Here is a 21,530-nt window from a genome sequence, read left to right on the forward strand (position 1 = left end):
ATCTCCCTGCAAAAAGGTTGCGTGGCAAAAATGTTGCTGCAAAAAGGCAATGGGTTGCGGCAACATTATCACTGTGAACCTTCGGGGGACACCCCCGGTAACCCCTGTCTAAAATGTTTTTTTTCTTCCCCAAGGCGTGCAGGGGGACAGCCCCGCTCCCCTTACATATGATCACCATACATAATGTTGCCACGGCCTTTTCCCGGCGACTATATTTATGGCAACCATTTGTGTAGGGGGTAATATTACCGGATACCGTTTAAATGCCTACACTTGGACTACTCGGCTCCTCTAGCTGGGCATCTACCATTGTGAGGAAGTGTTCCACTGCAGTTATTGCAATGACATGGCTCTCTTGAACTGGGAGTGGTAATATTCTTTCGATATGTTTTGTTCTACAGCAGTTACCACGCTTCCTCCATGGTTCTTTCTTCACCAGAGCTTGAATTTCAGCCACGCCCACATGTTGATTGGCTACTTAGATCAGTTCAGTGCTTACCTATGAGTTCGTGGCAACAGCCAAGCTCCAGAATACATTGCAGGGACAAGCCAGGTTCACAATGAATTTGTCTCTTTAATTTATTGGAATAACAATCCAGTATTAGTTGGACACTCACTTGATTAGTATTTTGTATCTAGGTGCAAGTCATAGCGAGGCATCTACATCATGTTGAGTTGGAGTCCATCAAAATCAGCATTGGCTTGGGATTGAAGTAGTCTGCTAGGATGTGTTTTGCAGCATCAGAGGAGTTGTCTGGGGCAGCGGGGGCCTTATAAAGTGTGTGTAAATTGACTCTACATAGAACATCAGGGATTTATTTATTTATTTAGTTATTTATATAGCGCGCAAGCAGCCCAAGGGCATTGAGGCGCTGTTAATTGCATGAGCTTAGTTACAGAGGTGCAGACATGGTAGCAGTAAATGGCAAATTGCATACAAACACAGACATAGGTATCATTACAGCTGATTTGATTGGTCAATACAGATTTAGCAGTGGGTCCTATGGTTGGTATTCATGCCGCTACAAAGGACCTTATGAGAAGAGGATGGTTTTCAATGCTTTACGGAAAGCGAGGAGGGAGGCCTCACTTCGGATGGTGGGAGGTAAGGCATTCCAGTGAGTAGGTGCGAGATATGGGAAGCTGGATCCACCCGCTCTAGCTCTTTTTACTAGTGGCACATAGAGCATGTTGGTATAGGGTGATCTGGTTGGTCTTGTAGAGGCGACGGGGTGGATTGTTTGTGAGAGGTAGTCGGGAGCAGTGAGATGGATGCACTTGTGTGTCAGTGTCAGCACTTTGAACACGATTCTCTCTTTTATTGGGAGCCAGTGGGCCAGTTTTCTGGCCTCCGAGATGTGGTCTCTTTTAGCAATGCCTTGGGTTGCACGGAGAGCACTATTCTGGATGACTTGTAACCTATCCAGGTTTTTTTTTTTGATGTTCCTGCCACGTGTTGTTGCTGCTTGGACAGCTCCTCCTGCTGGACCCAGTCGACCAGCTCTCCAACCTGAATGTTAAATCAGTGCCTCAGGATGCCCCCTGAAGCCTGGCTAAATGTTGTTGAACCCTCCAATTTAAGAAACCAAAGGTACTGTGAAGGGGCCCTATCACCATGGTGCACCTTTTAAGAAGTCTCCTTTCTCTATCTTTCCTCAAGAACATTTCCTTGAACTATTGATATTGTTACCAAATACCTTGGCTGAACACCCCTACTGATCCACCCAGAGTGCTATTTCACACAAGTTCTGCATCCTCTGTGTTTCTTTTATAGGGATGGGGTTTCAATGTTTTTAGTTGGTTGCAATGATTTGTTTTGTTAAAGTTCCTATATTTTATAGAACCTTGATCAAACAGTCTTTTATTTTGGAGTCATTATACTAAAGCTGTTTGGGTTATTACTGCTAACAGCTCACTCGCCCCGCCCCTTCCCAGGCACGCACTGTCATTGAGCTAATTAGGGTCCAGCCTCCCCCCGAAATGTGAGCTGAAGGGCAGGGTTTCCGTGCTGAGCCTTTAACAGTTCGAAGTATCAGGAACATGGTCCTGGGCACATTTTGTTTCTTCCAAGGCAAATCTACAATCTGTTCAGCTCGGATGATGAAGCACTGCCCATTTCCCCGAGTCACAGTCCCCCTGAGACACACAGGCTGCCTCCCTAGCTCTGCAGCCAGTGCCCTAATAACCTAGACAACACGTTTCTTTTGTCATCAGCAGCATAGCCTTTCTCATGGATGATGGTGAATTTCAAACTGAAAGACCAACAGTCACCTTGCAAATCTTTGACAGTTAAAGCAAGCAACACGAGAAAGCACCCTTTGAAGTATTTGTTCATACCCATAATGTCTAATAGCTTGATATGCTAAAAAGGAAGTTTGCTTTGATGTCCTTAGTTGAATGTTCTTAAAACCATGCATAACAGCACGCTGGAGGTTTGCGACAAATCTCCAAACCTAAGTGAGTTTATCACTCTTCTACATTTATTGTGTGTCTTAAAGAGATGAAAATAAAGTGGGTAAGTAGATATTTTGCCTCGTATAGTTTTCCATTCAGAATGTGGAAAACAAAGGTACACTGATATTCTTTTTGCTCAACATGCTGCTATACAGATTTACATGTTTTCATGATGCTTTACCACTCAGTCTGTGTATTTTGCAAGTAAACTCTATAGGACAGTATTATTGTAGGTCTTGATACTCAAACTTACATATTTGTTCCAAGTAAAGTGTGGAAGAGGTGGCCTTGCCTAAATTGTTGGTTAAAATCCCTGCTTCGCTGTTTAGAGTAAGTGTGTGTTCCTGTGCAAATAATGTAATCTCACCCTGACTTCAATTTGAAAAAATTGGAGTGTTTATAAATGATTACGTTTACACCCTTACAGTAGGACAGTTTTAATAAGTGTATGCACACATTGGTGTACCCTGGTTCTCCTCTGCTAGTGGCTCCAATACTGTCACATAGAACTGCATTATTTTTGCACTGGACCTCCCCCATTCTCGTCTCACTAGATTTGGCAGGCAGACACATAGTCTCAACAGCCGGTCAGTGCACCAGAGATTCTAGTATAGCGGAATAACTGTGGCTGAACCAACATTCAATTTTCTCCCCTGATGCTTCCAGCCACTGAAATTGGTTGTGCCGCCCAGAGTATGGCCCCACACTCTGCTATGTCCTGTTATGCTATGATATTGAGTCTTTCATTGCACATCATCTGCCATTTTCACACTTCCTAGGAGCTTCAGGATCTACAAGAAATAGGGTAGGGGTTAATGCTGTAGCAGAGGGATCAGGCCAAGATCGTTTTGTTACAACATTGATGTGTGCAGATTTTTAAAGATATGGCTCTGTATGGTGAATGTTTTAGATATTTTATCAGCTGTGAGGAGTAGCAGTGGTGATGTGCATTTCAGGTAGCTCAGGTACGTGTTTGTGTGATTAACAGAAAATTGAAGCATTTTGCTTCTTGTTTTTGCCACCGACTCACCAGAGAGTCAAAGACCAAAGGAGGGATGGACCACAGGTCCAACTTGCAATGGAGCCAGGGCCCAGAGGAGAGTTCACCACAGCGGCCAAGGACCAGTGGGGCAACTGACCAGAGAGGTTCACTTTGACCTTAGTTTTACTTCATTCTATTTTAGATTTTGTCTGTAAGCCAAAACTACTGAACTGGAGTAAAATTAGGAGGGAGATGACTTGTGAGAAGGGACGCACAACTTGAGGGGGTTTTGTTGTTTACCAGCCCACTGACTGCCCATGGCCATGCTAATTCCTATGGTCAATCCCACCCACAACCGGCCTCTCCCAAAACCCATCCTCATGAGCTCTCTTTGTGCTAGCTTTATCAAGCATTTACTTTAAACATTAGCTTCCCAAGGTGATTTCCAAGCAGTCTGGCGATAGTTAATGGCTTAATTGCAGTTGTAAATGGCTTCTGGTGCAATAAAAAGCCTCAACCAAGTGTACCTTCAGCCACTTGATTTGGATCTGTTCCATGCAGTGAACTCCTTTTAAAAGAAAACACTCACAAAGCCAACAATTTTGGGCTGAGGTATTAGAAAGGCATTTGCCAGTTAATGCCATCATATGCCTAGGTAATCATTCAAAAGTTCAGCCGTTGCCATTTTATTGCAAGGTAATACCATTATATCAGTGCCTATCCCATACTTACACAAAAACCCAAACTGTCAGCTTTGCCAGTGTTTGTTTATTATTCCCGGCAATGTCTAGTCTAGCCACAAAGCAACATGAGACATTATGGATTGGGGTTACAATCAATGGATTCAGTTAAGAACTGGAAACATCTAACTCTCTTCAGAAGGACGCTGACAGAAGATGACATCCCTCCAGTGGAAATTCTACGCCAGAAAAAAAACATTGTCAAAACAAACAGCAGAAATAAATTTGAGGAAAGAGGCGTGCCTACAAATAATGGAACAAGAGGGCATAACGGTAGATATGCTTGTCAACCGACCTCAGAAAGCGAAAACACGATTACAAAGAAATGATTGGAGTTGTACTTTACAGCAAAAGGTACAATACCAAATTGCACTTAACTGCGAACTTGAGGCCCTTGCAGTAAACTAATTGCCCAAGTACTTGCAAAGATTTCCGGACCGGGCCATGAGAGACACGTTCTTGAGGCTACAACTAAACCTGCTTCCGACTGGAGAAGTTCTTTTGAAGTCCAAGCAGCTTCCAGTGACATAAGCTTTTTGTAGATTTTGCCTTCAACAAGAATAAGTCGGGACCTTCACCACATCATTGTGGTGTGTCCAGCACCTGAAGGGAAACGACAACTATTCAGCAAGATGCGGCCTCAAATGAGAGTGAAAGGCAATCCAGGACTGTGCTGGCCGCAAATTCTGAGTGGAAACAACACTATGTTGACACTCAGAATTATGCAATTTTGGAACTCTATTAGTGCCGCGAGCTATAAAGGAAAAAATGAGCTACAGTTTTCTGTTTTTTTTCTTTTCTTTTTTTTGTTGTTGTTTGTTTTCTATAAGAATGTCTGCTGCCTAGAAATAATTATCCTTCGTATTTTAGAAAGAAAGATTTGACAAATTGTTAAAATAATTTGTGAACAAGTTTGTAAAAAACTATACATTTTACATTATATTTCCCCCCTTCCCACTCCCTCCTTTTCGAATGCAGGGGACCAACCACTCGTTCATTTTTTCCACTTCCACCACTGTTCTGAATACAGCACTTTTAACATGAATAAACAACTTTCTTGTCACAGGATGCAGCGCCGACGCTACTTGAGCTTGATTCCTCACTTGCAAAATGTTTTTACTCAAATAAGGCGTGGTTTTGCAATCTAATGGAAGCTTTGTATGGAATTTAAAGACATTGTGACGTGCATGAGGAGTGCCGGTGCTGACATGGGGGGTACAGGTCAGAAGCACCCGAGTCTTGAGTGATGATCTTCTTCAATGGGTTAGGGGTTATGTTTTGAAATGTGGAGAACCCGAGGTCTGATCCCTTGAAGGGCTTTATGGAAACCTTAGTTATGTAAACCATTTCATTGTTAGCATCTGCATTCACATGCATACATTTTTAGGCAATTGAAATAGTGATGTGGGGTTAGTACTTACATGCCAGGAGAGTGATTGAAAGGGTAGCAGGGACAGGAGACAGCTCATTCTCATAGAAGTCCTTCATTTGGTGTTTTCAGACTTAAAGGAGAGAGTTAACTGCTTATAACATTGAAGCAGCAGTAGAATAGTCTCATTACAATGCGTAAAGAAGTTAGATGCCCTACACAAGTAAGTTTGCCACTCCCCCGCCATCTCTGAAGTTAGCGCCTCTCCTAACATTTGAATGGTTAGCCCCAGCCTAAAATGTAGCCTAGGGGCACACCTGCATTTTCTTAGGCAGAGATGTGAGGGAGATCTTTCCCGTAACTGGCAGTATTGAGGTTTTCCTGTGTTTGTGCAGAAAAACGTACTCGAACAAACGCAGTAAAACTTTGAAGCTGCTACTTTAAAGAAAGACTTCCATCGCCTCTCTGCATATTGCGCATTAAAATGTACTTTTTGATAGTTGGTCCCCACACCAGACCATGTGGTCGGGTAGCACAGTGGGGGCACAGCCTCCAAGTTTGCCCCACCTATTTTCTGAAGTGGCCCCTGCCATCACCACTTAGCCCCCCTTGAAATGTAGGTTTTGTTGCACCCCAGCCCCACCCTGAAGGTATAGTCTGCGCTACCAAAAGAGGAAAAGGTGGCATATTTCAAACTGTGCCTGTTTCCCCTCTATGGTTGGGATCACTACTGGTTTAGTAGTAGCGGGGGGCTGAGTAGGCGATAGGTGACAAAGCCACTACACATCTCTTTTGATCTATTGGAAATGCTCAATCCTTCCTGTATTTAAAAAAAAAAAATAATAATAATAATAGTAATTGGACTATGTGGCTAATATCCAGTATTTAAGTAAGAAGTCTATGTATCAGGTGTATTCCACTCAGGGTTTTTGTCGGGGGATGCTTCAGACTTACTTAACTAAAATGCTATCTACTAATATACAGTGATTTATACTGTATGTACAGTTTAACATACTCCTGACCCGAGAAAACATGAGAAGAGGGAGTAAATTGGCGCACTGCCGTAGAATTTGCCGGCTCTGTAATGCCCATATAGAGACCGCACGCCATTTAATAACACAGTGTCAGACTCTTGGATTATAATATTATGCCAGTTATAAGAATCTAGTATACAACATCAGTTCAATTGTGGATGACCAATTTTGGAATACTTTATATTATATACTCTCGCGCCTTGAAACACTTGTGTATAGGCGCGTTACAAATGCCATATCATATCATAGTGCAGAGAGTATTGCATTGATAGCAGCGGCTTTTCATGTATGGACTGTGGCCTCACATCAAATATCTATTTTAACTGTATTAACTGTAAAGATTATTTATTTATTATATTGTGTATAATAGCGATTTTAATTGACTCTTGATATTTGGTTATTTTCGGCCACTTCCTTTTTTCTGCTTTTCAGCTATGATATTTCTTATATCTTGTATAAAATGATTTTACTATGTATATGCTTTGGATGTACTAAAATTGGTTAAAGGTTTGTATCTTAACCATATGCCTAGTAAAAAAATAAAAATAAACTTCTCATCTCTGTACTCCTACAAAGTAGAGTCATTTCGCCAGATAAACCTATTTTCCATTCCATTCGAACTCTTGGCATGGCACCTTTGTCACAGCTTATTTAGGATTCCCTCTTGAAAGCATGATGTGTCGCTCCACTGGCTCCCCACCAGGGCCCAGCCTTTCATCTCTGCCATTATATTTCATTGATTCCTCATAACGCGGGGTTATACGTTGTGTGCAGAGCCCCCTGCGATAGCCCAGGGAGGCCCGTGACTTCTATAAATGACTTTCTTCCATCGTCCACTAAACCTTTCCCCTTGGACAGAGGCAATGATAAAACGCTGTCATCACAGCGCGGCCTGCTGAGGGCTGGAGGCTTTAGAAAAGTGAAAAATGGATCTGGAAGTTCAAAGCATTAAACAGCGACAGCCCCCAAACGGCGTGAGTGCCGCCACGCGAGCAGTGCCCACCCTGTCAGAATGCCATAGAGTTCGTTCCCATTGGCAACCGTCATCTATGCCGCAGCCGGGTCCCAGCGGCTCCACTGTTCCTGCCTCGCCACTTCATCACATCCGCCCAGGCTAAGTTGCTGCTTCCCTCACGAGCAGTGTTGCCAGGTCGGAAGGAAAAAATAAGCTGAATGCCCTTCAAAAACAAGCCCAAAACAAGCTGACTCCCATCCAAATAAGCGGAAAAAACAAGCGTGCACCTAAAAAGTTGTGGAAAGGTCTCAAAAGTAAGAAACATAACACAACAAGAAAAACATACATAGACAGAACACTGACATAGTGTGTTAGAACAACAATATTTTATTGCATGGCGGCTAGAAGTCCCAGATTGCAAAATAATACGGCCCTGAAATATTTGTATTTATTGTTTTATATAGCGCCTTAATCCAAGGCGCTATATAATATTGTAACATGGCCAATTGGAAGCTGAAAAGAAACATGGCCTTCCTGAATACATCTTTCTGAGAAAATGTTGTATATAGATTCCAATAATCCTCTTACCCAGTCTTGCAAAAAAAAGTTTAAAAAATAAATAAATAAAGGATGTTAGTGGATAATGCGTCAGCACTGGGGATATCACCAGGATAATATTGCTATAGAGTGACGCTTGCTAAACTAAACCAATCCCCTTCTTTACATGTCAGTGTGTCTGCCTGCATGACAAAACTTTTAAAGTGCGCTTTTTTTGCATATGTTTAGGCATTTGGCATTGATGGGACACCTGGTGGGCAAGTAACGATCCCATCAGTGCCAAACACTTAAGCATATTCAAAATACAGGGCGCACCCGAGAGCAAGACAAAGCAGCAATTGCCGTCAAGTGCTGCCAGCAGCCCAGTGCAGGACGGCGACGTGTAATGGGCTTAACAGCAATATAAACAAGCCCAATTACACGCGCACAGACGGTCCAACAAGCGGACGAAAACCGCGACAAGCGACCTCCAAATATTATAAGCGACTTTGGGCAAAAACAAGCCCAAAGTCGCTTATAATAAGCGGACCTGGCAACACTGCTCACGAGGAAGCGGGAAACTGGGGAAGGTTGGAACGGAAGTAGCACGGCCTAGCAAAATACGTGCATCCGGTCAACGTGGGGGTATTTAGGGCATCGAGGCAACGGGAAAATCCTTTCTTACGTTTGCGCAGATCAGATCTCAGGGCTGGAAAAGTGTGGGCGCGAATTATGGGAAAAGGCCTTTTTTTAATGGGGGAATAGGACTCTCTCAATGTGTGGCAAAGAAGGGAGTAAGGCCTAACCACCCATCTTCACGGACCTTTCACAGACTAGACTGGGTGCAGCCCGTGAATTTGTAAAGTGAGGGGGTAATAGTTTTTCCTGAGCTGACTAGAATGAGCGCACCTGGACTAAAGCAATATGGTTTTGGGCAGTGGTTTCCCTTAGAAATGTTCAAAATCAATGGGTTGAAATTGTGCATTTTTCAGTAAAAATGTCTGAATAATTTTGTAACAATGTAAAATATACACTTTGTTTGGCAGAGAAATATATGGAACACTCCAATAGATGTCAAGTCACCTACATTACAAAGGAGCATTTTGCAACACATGTTGTTGCTGCTGCCCGCAAAGAAAAAAATATGAAGCCTCTGTCAACAGTATATGCCATCATTGTCCAACTTTCAAGCAGGTCCTGCCCAAATCAGATCCTGTCCCGCCTGCATGCTTTCTGTCTCCAAAGAAAGCAACAAGGCTGCTTTCAATATAGGACTAGCATTGTCACTGTAAAACACAATATCATGCTGCTAGTGCCAAAAGAAAACATGAGGCCTCTGTCAACAGTATATACCATCATTGACCAACTTTCAAGCAGGTCCTGCCCAAATCAGATCATGAGGTCTGTCCCACCTGCATGCTTTCTGTCTACAAAGAAAGCAATGAGGCTGGTTTCAATATAGGACTAGCATTGTCACTGTAAAACACAATATCATGCTGCTAGTGCCAGAAGAAAACATGAGGCCTCTGTCAACAGTATATACCATCATTGCCCAACTTTCAAGCAGGTCCTGCCCAAATCAGATCATGAGGTCTGTCCCGCCTGCATGCTTTCTGTCTACAAAGAAAGCAATGAGGCTGGTTTCAATATAGGACTAGCAGTGTCACTGTAAAACACAATATCATGCTGCTAGTGCCAAAAGAAAACATGAGGCCTCTGTCAACAGTATATGCCATCATTGCCCAACTTTCAAGCAGGTCCTGCCCAAATCAGATCATGAGGTCTGTCCCGCCTGCATGCTTTCTGTCTACAAAGAAAGCAATGAGGCTGGTTTCAATATAGGACTAGCATTGTCACTGTAAAACACAATATCATGCTGCTAGTATCAAAAGAAAACATGAGGCCTCTGTCAACAGTATATGCCATCATTACCCAACTTTCAAGCAGGTCCTGCCCAAATCAGATCATGAGGTCTGTCCCGCCTGCATGCTTTCTGTCTACAAAGAAAGCAATGAGGCTGGTTTCAATATAGGACTAGCAGTGTCACTGTAAAACACAATGTCATGCTGCTAGTGCCAAATGAAAATATGAGGCCTGTCTTAACATTATATACCTACTCTGCTCCTAGTGCCTACACCAACCCCTGCAGTATGTCCCAATCCATGCATGTTCTGCCACCAGCTCTGCATCATACAACACACACACACACACTTTTTTATTTTTTATTTTATCAGTGTAAAAGTCAGAAATGGATAATCATTGCATACCCGGCATTGGAAAACCTGAGAGCTCATTAAACATTCCTTGACATTTTAATAAATACAAGAAGTAGACAGCACCAGAAGAAACGTTGCTATAAACCCATTTGCTTGTTGTCATCATTTGACAAAGGCATCTATCATTTACATAACATTTGCACATCAAACAATCGGCTGTAACACCTAAAGGCAGCTGAGGCTTGAGAAAGGGAAGGGCACCTCCTGCATTGCATGTCATGTCTGCTTCGGCAGAACAAGACCAATCATTCAAGGAGGGGCGGGGGCAAAGTTTTAAATGGTGGGGTAGCGGCTACCTTCAGAAACATTGTGTGGGCAGGGCAACCATATGTGTATGGTGCCCCCTTCACATTCTGACAAATGGGTGTGTTTGGAAGCTTTGTCAAATTAGCCACAAATGGTGCACATTGAGCCAGGGACATTGCCCAAAGACTTGATAGGATTTAATGCTGTTTCATTTTCATTTGTATAGCGCCTTTTCCCATTGTATGGTGTCAAAGCACTGTAGATGAACGCCCTCGGGGAACTGAAGTCCAAGATATGGGAAATTTGTCAGAGTTTAGAATGCGCGTGTACATTTTAGCCAATAAGAAGGAGGTTAGAAGTGGACAAATCCATATTAGCTACTCATATCAAGCTGGCATAGGATGGGTGCTATGAAGTTATCTGGAGAGTATGCAAGTGGAGGAGACTCATTATGTGTCCAGCTAGACCAAATATTTGTCGTGGGGGATATCGACATTCTTAGGGCAGAGGTGCTGTGCAATATTTCTTAAAATGGTATATGATAGCAGATGTGTGCGGGTGGGTGGCCTTGCCTTAGGCTATCTTCCATAAGCATGGAGTGAGATACGTACCCATGTGTGCTGGCTAGTTTCTTGGTTTCGCAGGTGTGGCTTGGATTCTGTCTTGTCATCTGCTGGCGTTTATTCTCTCTGTCTCTCTGTAAATTTCATGGTGGGTTCATACCTGGAAGGAGGTTAACTTACCCGAAGAGGATGCAAGGGCTTGTTAGGATGCAGGGGGCGAAAGACAGGTCCTGAGGGAAGGCAGTGTGATCCTCTATGCATCAGATGCTAAGGGGAATTGAGTCTCAGATAGAATGTGCTTCGACAGTGAAGGTAGATCTCCCTAATCTGGTCGATTTGAAGGGAGGGATCACAAAGAGGAGTGCAGTGCCTGAGCTCAGATTTCCGTTGGGTTGTTAACAGGGGAGCTTCTATTGAAGGTATTCTGGGCCTCTCTTATAGAGGGCATGGTGGGTGATGCACATGGTTTTGAAAGTGGACTGTCGCCCAAACAGGGAGCCAGTTGAGGACATGGAGGGCAGGTGTGATGTGCTCTCTGGGGCAATGGCCAGGAGGAGCCTAGCTGCAGTGTTTTGGACCCATTGGAGCTTTCTGATTTGTTATGTGGAGCGACCAGGTAAAGGGAGATGGAGTGGCCTTTGCGGGAGTGGAAGATGCCCATGATTACAGTGACTCTGAGGGTAGGAGAGGTAAGGGAAGATGCGTCTGAGAATGTGGAGGTGTAGATTGCAAGATTTGGACACAGTGTTATTGTGGTGTGAGAGTGTCAGACCAGCGTCCATGGTGCAGCCTAGGTTCTTTACAGAGTTGGATGCAGTGTGGGGGGCCTAGGGAGGAAGGCCAAGGGGCGGGTTGGGGGAAGAGAGACATTTATCTGGCCGATCATGATTTCTGTTTTTCCAGGGTTAAGGAGGAGGTGGTTGGCTGTCACACAATGGTCAATGTCTGTGAGGCAGGAAGCGAGATCTGGTTGGGGATGGATGGCGGATTTAGGGATCTTAAAGATGATCTGGGTTTCATCTGTGTAGTTGTAGCAGATTATGTTATGTGGTGAGCAAATAAGAGTGGGGATGGGGCTCAAGTACAGGTTGAAGAGTAGTGGAGATAGGGAGGTGCCCTGTGGAACCCTGTTGGTGTCAGGGTGGGGGGCCAAGGAGAGGGGAAGGAGGATGGTGATTTGTGATCCATTAGCAAGGAAAGAGGAAATCCACCTAAGTGCTGCGTCCCTTATGCTGAGCGAGTGGAGTCTGTCAGTGAGGATATTGTGGTCGATGGTGTCAATGGCCACCGATAGATCGAGAAGGATAAGTGCGGCATAGTCTTCTGTGCCTGCAGTGATTTTGAGGTCATCCCAGATTGAGACTCCACAGAGGGGTCTGGGCTGGGTTGAGGAGGTGGTTGGATTCAGTAAAGAGTCAAAGCTAGGAGTAGGCTATTAGGTCAGTAAGTTTGGCTAAGAAGTGGTTATTAGAAATAGGTTGTAGCTGGCTGGAAGGAAGGGGTCAAGAGAGTAATTTTTTGAGGAGGGGTTTGATGTGTGATATCTTGAACACTGCTGGGAATGAGACTGAGATGAGAGAGGCGTTTATGATGGATACTGAGATGCTGCATGCACATGTTGAAGAAAAGATTTCTTTGAGGAGGGCGTGGATCTTTCGGGGATCCCAACGCCCAGCTTCTAGAAAGTAGCTTCAGGAATTTGTGTCGAAGGATGGGAGTAAAAGAGGAGATAATCACGTGTGAGGAGGCAGGGTTGGAAGGGTCGGGTGGTGGTGCAGGGATCATGGTGGAGTGCTGGTAGATTTGCGCTGATGGTGCGGGTTCTGGGTTCTTTCAACTAAAATGTTGTATAAATGATCTGAGAGGGCATCACAGACTGCTTGGGAGATGTGCGAGGGAGGGGACGTACTGAGGGAGCTCTTGAATTCTGAGAATGAGTTCCTTGCTGCTATTACAGGCGTTGGAGATTCTGATCCATAGAAGGATTTTTTGGCCTTTTGGATTTCTGCCTTGTAGACATTGATCTGACAGGCATAGGCAGCGTTATTAGGGGGAGATGGGTCAGCCCACTGTCTGCGTTCTAGAGTGTGGTTGAGTGTCATGAGGGTTTTGAGGGATGGGGTGAACCATCTTGGTGAAGGGCCTTGTCTGAGGGAGACCGATCTGGACGGTGTGAGAGGTTTGAGTGCGTTGGAGAATGCATGGTCAAATGGCTGATAAAGGGTAGACCTCCCTCAGCTGGCAGAATTGGAAGGAAGGAAAGCAGGGAGTCTGTGAATTTCAGGGCTACTATGAGCATGTTCCACAGCAGGAATTGGGTGGACAGTCCAGTGTTAGTCAAGCGGGGTGGTGAGAACGGGTGCATGGTCTGGCTATATGAGTGGTGGGGGAGAGAAGGTTGGAGGAACTGGAAATTGCATCTAGGGTATGTCCTGAAGTGTGTGTGGCACCTGATACCAGTTACGTCATGTTGAGTGCTTCCAGGAGAGGTTGTGTCATGGGGTTGTGCGGGGCATCGAACCACATGTTGAGGTTGCCTACCATGGTGAATGAGGGATGGATGACCAGGATGGCCGCTCAGGAGTCTCTTAGATTGTTAGCAAAGTCTCTGTTGTATCCAGGACGGGAGATCAGTAGGAAGCTGTGGATAAGAGAGGGGTTGAGAAGAAATTTCACTAGGAGGGATTCTCAGCCTGCATTGCATGCTTGTTCCTCAGCGTATGAGATGGAGAGGTGCGATTTGTGGACAACGGCAATCCTGTTTGCTAGTTCTGTTGTGAGCAATGAGTGTGTAGATTGGGGGGGGGAAATGCTTTGCGTGCGATGGGTCAGAAGTCATCAGAAAACCAGGTTTCTGTGATGAAAAGGATGGCTGGCCTTTCGGATGAGATACGTTAAATAAGTTGTGCCAGTTTTTGGCGACCGATCTGGTGTTGATGAGGATGCATAAAAGTAAAACGGGTAGGCGCGGGTTGTTTGCCCCTTGTGAGGTGAGTGGCGGGGTTTAGAAAGGGTGGGGAAGGAGGGTAGGGAAGGGGATCTCCTGGAGGAGACCCCACGGAGGGTGCAGTGTGTGGATCCGGGTGGGGTAGGGAGGGCAGGGTGGGGAAGGAAGGGGGAGCTAGAGGGAGAGTGTTGGATAGATGAATGTGAGGTGTTTCTGATGTTAAGGAGGGAGGGGGAGTCTCTGGGCTTTCTTTGAGTGTGTGAAAAGAGTGTTCGTGATGTGTGTGTGGTCCCTAAGGGGGAGGTCTGGAGTGTTGGAGGGAGAGGAGGAAGAGTGTGAGTGGGAGATACAATATTGAAGTCAGGGGAGGTTAAGGGGGACGTAAAGGTGCAGGGAGGTGGTGGGGTCACTGAGAATGTTTGTTGATGAATGGAGGTGCAGAGGAGGGAGGAGATGAGGCCCAGATTCTGATTTCCAGGCGAGTGTTTAGAGGGCTGAATTGGGGTTAGTGATAGCGGTGTGGACGGAAGAGTTGAAGAGAGATTACACTGAGTTGGGAGAGTTGGGGGATGTCATAATAGTGTAAGTGAGGGGGGAGTTAGGGTGAAGTGAGCAGGGATGAGCTAGTCCGACTATAGCAGAGTCTGTGTTTGAGGGAATTCTTGAGTGCCAGTGGCGTGTGTGTGAGGGCCAGTTGAGGAAGGTTTTTTTGGTGAGGGAAACCCGAGCAGCGCTTAGAGAAGTGAAGACTGAGGTGGGAAGGGGTTGGGTGGCTCATGGGTGGGAGAGAGGAGTGTGGGAAGGTTAGGGGAAGTTCTGTGTGGAGGGCAGAAGGTGGTGTTTCATGACGGGAGTACTCCCCTTGAGCACTGGATGTGTGGAGGCTGTGGGGGTGGGGCAAAGGGGTTAGCCATGTTTCTGTAGTGCCAAAGTGCTCCTCTGATCTGGGAGTTGGTTGGTATGATGGATAAACTGATGTGTAGCTCAGGTGGCTAGAATGGTTTGATGGCAGTCCTGCCACACTATCAGTGCATTCAACAGGAAGCTAGGTTGCAGAGGGAGGGAGAGTTTGAAGGCACAGTTAGGAGCAATTCCCTTGCTACAGTGAGAATCAATGCATGGGCACTACGTAATGGGGGCACCCGCACCTCCTGTGGTGCGGTGGGCCCCTGCCACCGCATGTCCTGGTAGGGGGGCCCCTTGGACTAAAAGGAAATGTGTGTTGCACCACTACTTGTGTTTAATCCCTTGGTTACTTATTGGTAATCTTCATTACTCATAGCGCTATTATTTCTCATCCCAGTACTTGCGTATGAGGCACTTTGACTCATCCACAAGTAATGGGATGAGGTAGAGGGACATGGAGGTAATGCCTGGCTTAGTTACCTGTAATCTTCATTGCTCATAGTCCCACTCTTCCTCAGCCCAGTACTTACTATGAGGCAAGGGGCCTCATAGGTAAGCACTGAGACAACGAAAAGGGATACAGAGGTAATTTTGGGCAGAGAGCTAATGTTGGGGTTTGGGACAGGGTGTGAGAGGGAGCAGGGATGTGTGGGAGGCTGAGGTGTGATGGAAATGTGCGATAAATTGTAATGATCATCCATGTCCAGGCTAAGCAGGCATGATATGTGGCATTAGTGGCTAGACTGGCATTTGGGTGCTGCCAGTCTAGCTATTTCTTACTGCAGCATTGTATATTTTTCTGGGAATCTGTGATAGAATAACCATGATAAGTGTTGTTGCTTTGACTGGCAATTTGGTGGAACCGGACTATGTATATCTTAATGTGGCCTGGCATGCTTTACTGTAATATGTTATTACGTGTCTAGACTGGTCTACATTGTGCAGCCAGTTGGACATGTTTTCATTGTGGCATGGCATTTTTAATAGAAAAGCATTATATTAATTAAAGCATTAATGTTCCTGTGCACTGTTGGTGACTTGCATGTATTGGATTTTTGGACTGGTGCTACCATACAAAATAATTGCAAATGCTCAGGCCTTTTAGCAATTTTTTCTCACAAAGTGTGCTGTATAATGCATTAAAACACATATTTATATCTTTCCCCTAGTGCAGTGTGTGGTATACCCCTGCAGCAGCACGTCCGTACCTATTGTGCAAGCGTGGTAATCTAGGCCGGCCCAGAGTGTGGTGCATCCTGTGATTTGTTGCTGAGTTGGGGGCCCTCAGCATGGCTCACAGGGCCCCCCCCACATTTTGTGCTACGTCACTGGCCATGGTTACACTTATAAATACAATTAGAGATTAACACTGTGGGAAGCTACAAAGCGCTGCTAGCATGGCGTCAGTGGTAAAGTTCAAGCACAGCTATGATTAAACAGAGAATACACTCAAGAATGCAGCTAGGTTCGAAGCAGTTCAGAACAACTAGGTTCAACACAGTGTTGGGATTCAAGCATGCAGCGGCTATACTCAGAGGGTAACTAGAAGCAACACAGTAGTACATTTAGGGTGCAACTGAGTTCAGCACTGGGGCTGCACTGAAGAGCAGCTAAATTTAACACAGTGTAAAACTTCAAACACAGTGGATTCTACCCAGTGAGTGTACTCAAAATGCGCTAAACCTAATTCAGCGGCAAGTGTAGCTAGATTCTATGCAGTGGCTAAACTGAAGTGCAGTTGGTTTTAATCCAGAAGCTATACTCTAGATGGAGCTAGATTGAGGAGTCGATTTCAAGAGTTGCTCAAATCAGAGCAGTGGCTGAATTCAAGTACCAGGCAACATTTAAAGTGAAGTTAAATTCAGCACAGGGGTTATACTAAAAATAAATTACACAGAGGCTATATTCAGAGAGCAGCTGAATTTAACCTACTGTTTAGATTTCAAAAGGCAGCTTAAATTTAATGCACTGGCTATACTCAAATATACACCTAAATTCAATACAGTGGCTCTATTGTAATATGTAGCTTGATTTAAACACAGTTGTGTATAGGGACAACAGACCCCTCCGCCCCTCAAACTAAGTACAGATAACATGATAGGCTGACCAATGGTTCCAGTATTGCAGACATTCGAATTATACTGTTTTTAAAGATAAAAAAAAGGTCTATGTGGGCAGCGCATATTTTTGGGTCAGAATGACCCAGGAAGTGAAGGGTGCCTCAAGTATTACACGCATATCATGAATATATAAACATATATTCTGGAAACTGGATAGAAAATGAGATATGCTTAAAAGTAAATATTGACTCACCGTTTCGTAGTATGGCCAAACAGGTGTCAAAAAGGCCTCAATCATGCTTGCACAGTAGAGGTTTTTTGGCAGCATTTTGCTATGAAATAATTGAGTCAGGAGATTAAATTTGAAACTTGGCGGGAAAAGCAGATATGATTGATGGTAAATCAGATAAAGGCAAGAAAGTTACCAATTAGTACAGATCAGCTGAATTACTTGACAGCAAACAAATGAGTTTATTGGGTTTCCCACGGTATGAGACATTGACTGAATCTTGGCAGGACCTCGAGAAGCAGATACGAATTTTTTTGGCAGGAGTTAAAGGATGTGTAATATGTTTAGCTGGGTCTAAAATAAGCTTATCAGTCTATATCTTAGTCAGCAAGTGGTTGCCAATAATGAGCTCAAGTGGGCTTTGAGTGACAGATAAGCCACCCAATCAAAGATAAGGAGGGCTTCTCTCTGGCTAAGAGGACCAATCAGCTATGTATCCTGAATTTGCATATAGGTATTGCATCATTGAACACAGCCTACATAAGCAAGCTGATTGCAGGACTGTGTGTGCCATTCCAGTATATCTTATGTACTTGTATTAAAGATGACTGTGAATCACAGCCGGGGGTCCGTTCCTTGGACCCTGCAAATCTTTCTGGGACAAGGACCCAAGCTTCATCTTGGCATGCTGACAGAGATGGTGAGATGGTTGGAGGAGATGGGTGAGTAGCAAAACCCCAGTGTGCTCTTTCATACCTTGACAGGGGTCTCCCCATGACTGTCAGCATGGCACACATGCACCTGGCATCTGTAGATTATGGTATGTATTGTAGGGGACAGAGGCAAAGGAAAAAAACATGTTATGTATAAATTAAAGGGATTGTGGTAGTTTAAAAAGTAACGGGGGACCTAGAAAATAGTGTAGCAAAGATAATGAGTGGTGTTTTTGTGTACATAGATAAGAGATAAGGAGATAAAAGGCCCAGAGTCCTGGTCCAAGGGAATTTCAAAAGAAGCCATCATACCCTTCAGTCGAAGTAACTTAGGCTCTGCAGAGGACAGGTCACTGTAAAATGATGACTTAAACCTATTAATCAGGGTATTATTAGGGGCAAGATGATGAAGATGAGTGCCATGTTTTAAATGTAAAAGAGTCGACTAGTCTGTCTTTCTATAAGTCTGTTTTAAATTAGGGCGTCGAAGAGCAACAATGAGTTGTAAAAAAGTTGAGAGAAAATCAAGGAGTTATATTGTTTATCTAGGGAAATTGTTGGTACCAACCCAGAGTAGGCAGGGATGAGTGAAAAAGGCAGCGGTCTGAGCAAGCCATTAATAGGGGTGAGCTCATATTTGCTATTTTGAGATGTCTTAAAGCTGCTGGTAAAATGAAAGAAAAAATGAAGTCAAAATTGTGACTATTTTGGCCCCCTTAAGGCAAGTGGGTTGAGGCAGCTAGAGGGCTAAATGATAGATATTTATAGAGATAAGAGTCTTAGCAAGCCAAAAAGCTTTGAATGGTAGAAATCCTAAAAATGCATCATACCACCAAAGGAAAGATAAGGCACAACATGTAAGATAAATTAGTCTTGCTTCAGAAAAGAAAGTACACAGTTAGGGAAAAAAGAGGGGATCAAATGAAGTTGACACAAAATCCGACAGTAGAGTCTCTTTCTGCTTGAGAATCTCAAGGTAATGTGATACATGACATGTTTTGAAAAGGAAACAACACAGAGATATAGACATGTTTATGCGGTGTGCAATAGATACAAAGTTACGTAGTTGGAATGAGAAATTAGATTCATGTGTGAAACCACACTGCTGGGAGTAGCCATGGTTCCTTTTCAAAGGTAGAGATAACTGTTGACGGAAGCCAAAAGAATGATTAATAAGTTGTTGGAAAAAATGAGAAAACACAGGATTTTTTTGCAAAGTCAATGCAGCTGAACCAGCTTGCACAGAGAAGCAGCAATATGCTGTTGATAATATTTTTTATAAAACACTAAGCAAAGCCATGGGTGAAATAGGAAAATATATGCATGTGTATTCACATTGAAAATAGGAGAAAATACATAAAAGGTCATGAAGAGATGATTGAAACAAGTGAAAATCAGGAAGGTCGAAGCTGATATGTGTATCAGTATGCAAGGTATATGTTTAATGGATAATTTGTGCAGTTTTGAAAAATTCATTTTTTTGGTGTTAAGAATGAAAGTGAGCCAGGGCTGACCCTGTCCCTTATGAAAATGTAGAGTTGAACAAGAAACCACTGAATTAATTTCTTGTTTTAAAGGATTTTCATTATATAGATGTAAAATGCTTGTGTTCTTGAGTAGGGACACTCAGTTATGGGTTGAAATGACAAACGCTAGTTGAAGAAATTGACAAATAAGTTTTTTTTGAAAAACAGCATTTTGTCATGACACTTGAGCATGTTCTTTTAAGCCAGGTGCTACAGAAGCACTGAAGTGAATTAACACATTGTGGGATAATTGAATCCATGGTTGTTTAGGTTAAGCGAAGTTGTATATTTTGAAGAAATTGCTGATTTTGACAGGAAAACTATATGAGGTTGAACTTTATTTTTAATATATTATTTTGCACTGGAGGAGGACCCCGGTTATTGTACATGTGTGAGCCCATTGAGTCACCATTTAGAGTCACACTAGTGACTTCCCATTGTAAAGGAGGTTGTTAGTTGTTTCTTGGGGTTGGTGTTGGATGCTTCTTTGATGGGCACACACTGGATCGCCCCTGATTTGTTGATTATTACGTTGGGCAAGGTAGCCATTTCTTGTTGGTGATTGATGGTACATTTTTGAAAGAGTGTAGATCCTAAGACATGCATGGTCCAATTGCACAGATGAGGAAAAGAGGGAAAATGTTTAGCTAAGAGGTTTTCAGTTCGCTATAAAAAGAAAGGCAGATTGCAAATGAAAACACAGGAGAGTGCTGTGGGTGATTAAACCAGTGAGAATATTGGTAGTTGGGGACAGAGAGAAGGCATGGCATATGTACCATAAATAATGAAGAGTCATAGGGGTGTTGTATATGCAGACTCAGGTATGTGCCCCAGGACCAGAGCAGATTGGACAGGCTTCAAGAGGGGGGCAGTGTTTCCCCCACTATAGAGCAGTTGGAGAAGAAAAAGGAAAACATATGTCTAAAATCACACACATTGTGAAGTGTGTCGCAGAGATTAAAAATGTAATTCTGAGTGTAAATTACATCAAATCATACATTAATGGAATAATGAATGATAGTAAGCACAGTGAATAATTATGGGGAATAGCAAGAATAAATGAAGCAAAAGTACCTTTTTGGGAAAAATATTGGAAAAGCATGTATTGATGCAAAAATGTGTATTTGGAATGAGGAAACAGTGGGTAATGAGGGGAAGTGCTTGCAAAGCCACCAGGACTAAGGTCAGACACAATATTGATGAAAAGTATGATGTATTTAACAGTTGTATTTAGAAAATATTAGGTCAAAAGAGTATTTTTTATAGAAGCCCACACCCTGATTGGCCTGACTTCTAGGAATAAGGAATGCACTATGTTTGTTTTTTATTTTTGCAGGGTTTGTTTAACTGACATTTATTTATGAATGAGTGCAAGCAGGCTGGGCACTGACAAAGAAAAAGGAGGAAGGCTTGGCACAATTGTTGAATACAACGTGGATGATTATTATATGTGATGAATTGGTTTATTGGGGAAAAATAGAAATGATTAAGGTTAGGATCTCTGTCATGATATGCTTATAAGGAGAGTGAGAGCGATATACACACACACACACAAAGGCACACAAGCACACACAGATACATGCACACACACACCCAGACACACATACACATATGCACAAATGCACATGCGCAGACACATACACACGCCGTGCACACATGATCTTGTTAGAGTACAAGCAATCAATGGAATGCAGGCTCAATGCACATAAAAACACACATTGGTAGTCAGAAGAAGGAATTTAATACTGCAATGAGAACACACATGCAAAGATACAGGATGCTTTTGCTTTATATTAGGAACACTAGTTAGGGATATTACAGGCCTCATTATGAGGCTGGCGCTGACGGAATGAAGGGGGCCGGTATGGGACTGGCCCCCTTCAGTCCGTCAGGGCCGATTACGGGCTTCCCTTTGCGGGACCCGGGTCGGACACCTGGTAAAACCAGGCGTCCTTTCCGGGTCTCACGAGGGGAAGAGGGAGGTAACAACGGG

This window comes from Ambystoma mexicanum, chromosome 2p (assembly GCF_040938575.1).
Source record: "Ambystoma mexicanum isolate Mex_15411 chromosome 2p, UKY_AmexF1_1, whole genome shotgun sequence".
In the NCBI taxonomy this organism is placed as follows: Eukaryota; Metazoa; Chordata; class Amphibia; order Caudata; family Ambystomatidae; genus Ambystoma; species Ambystoma mexicanum.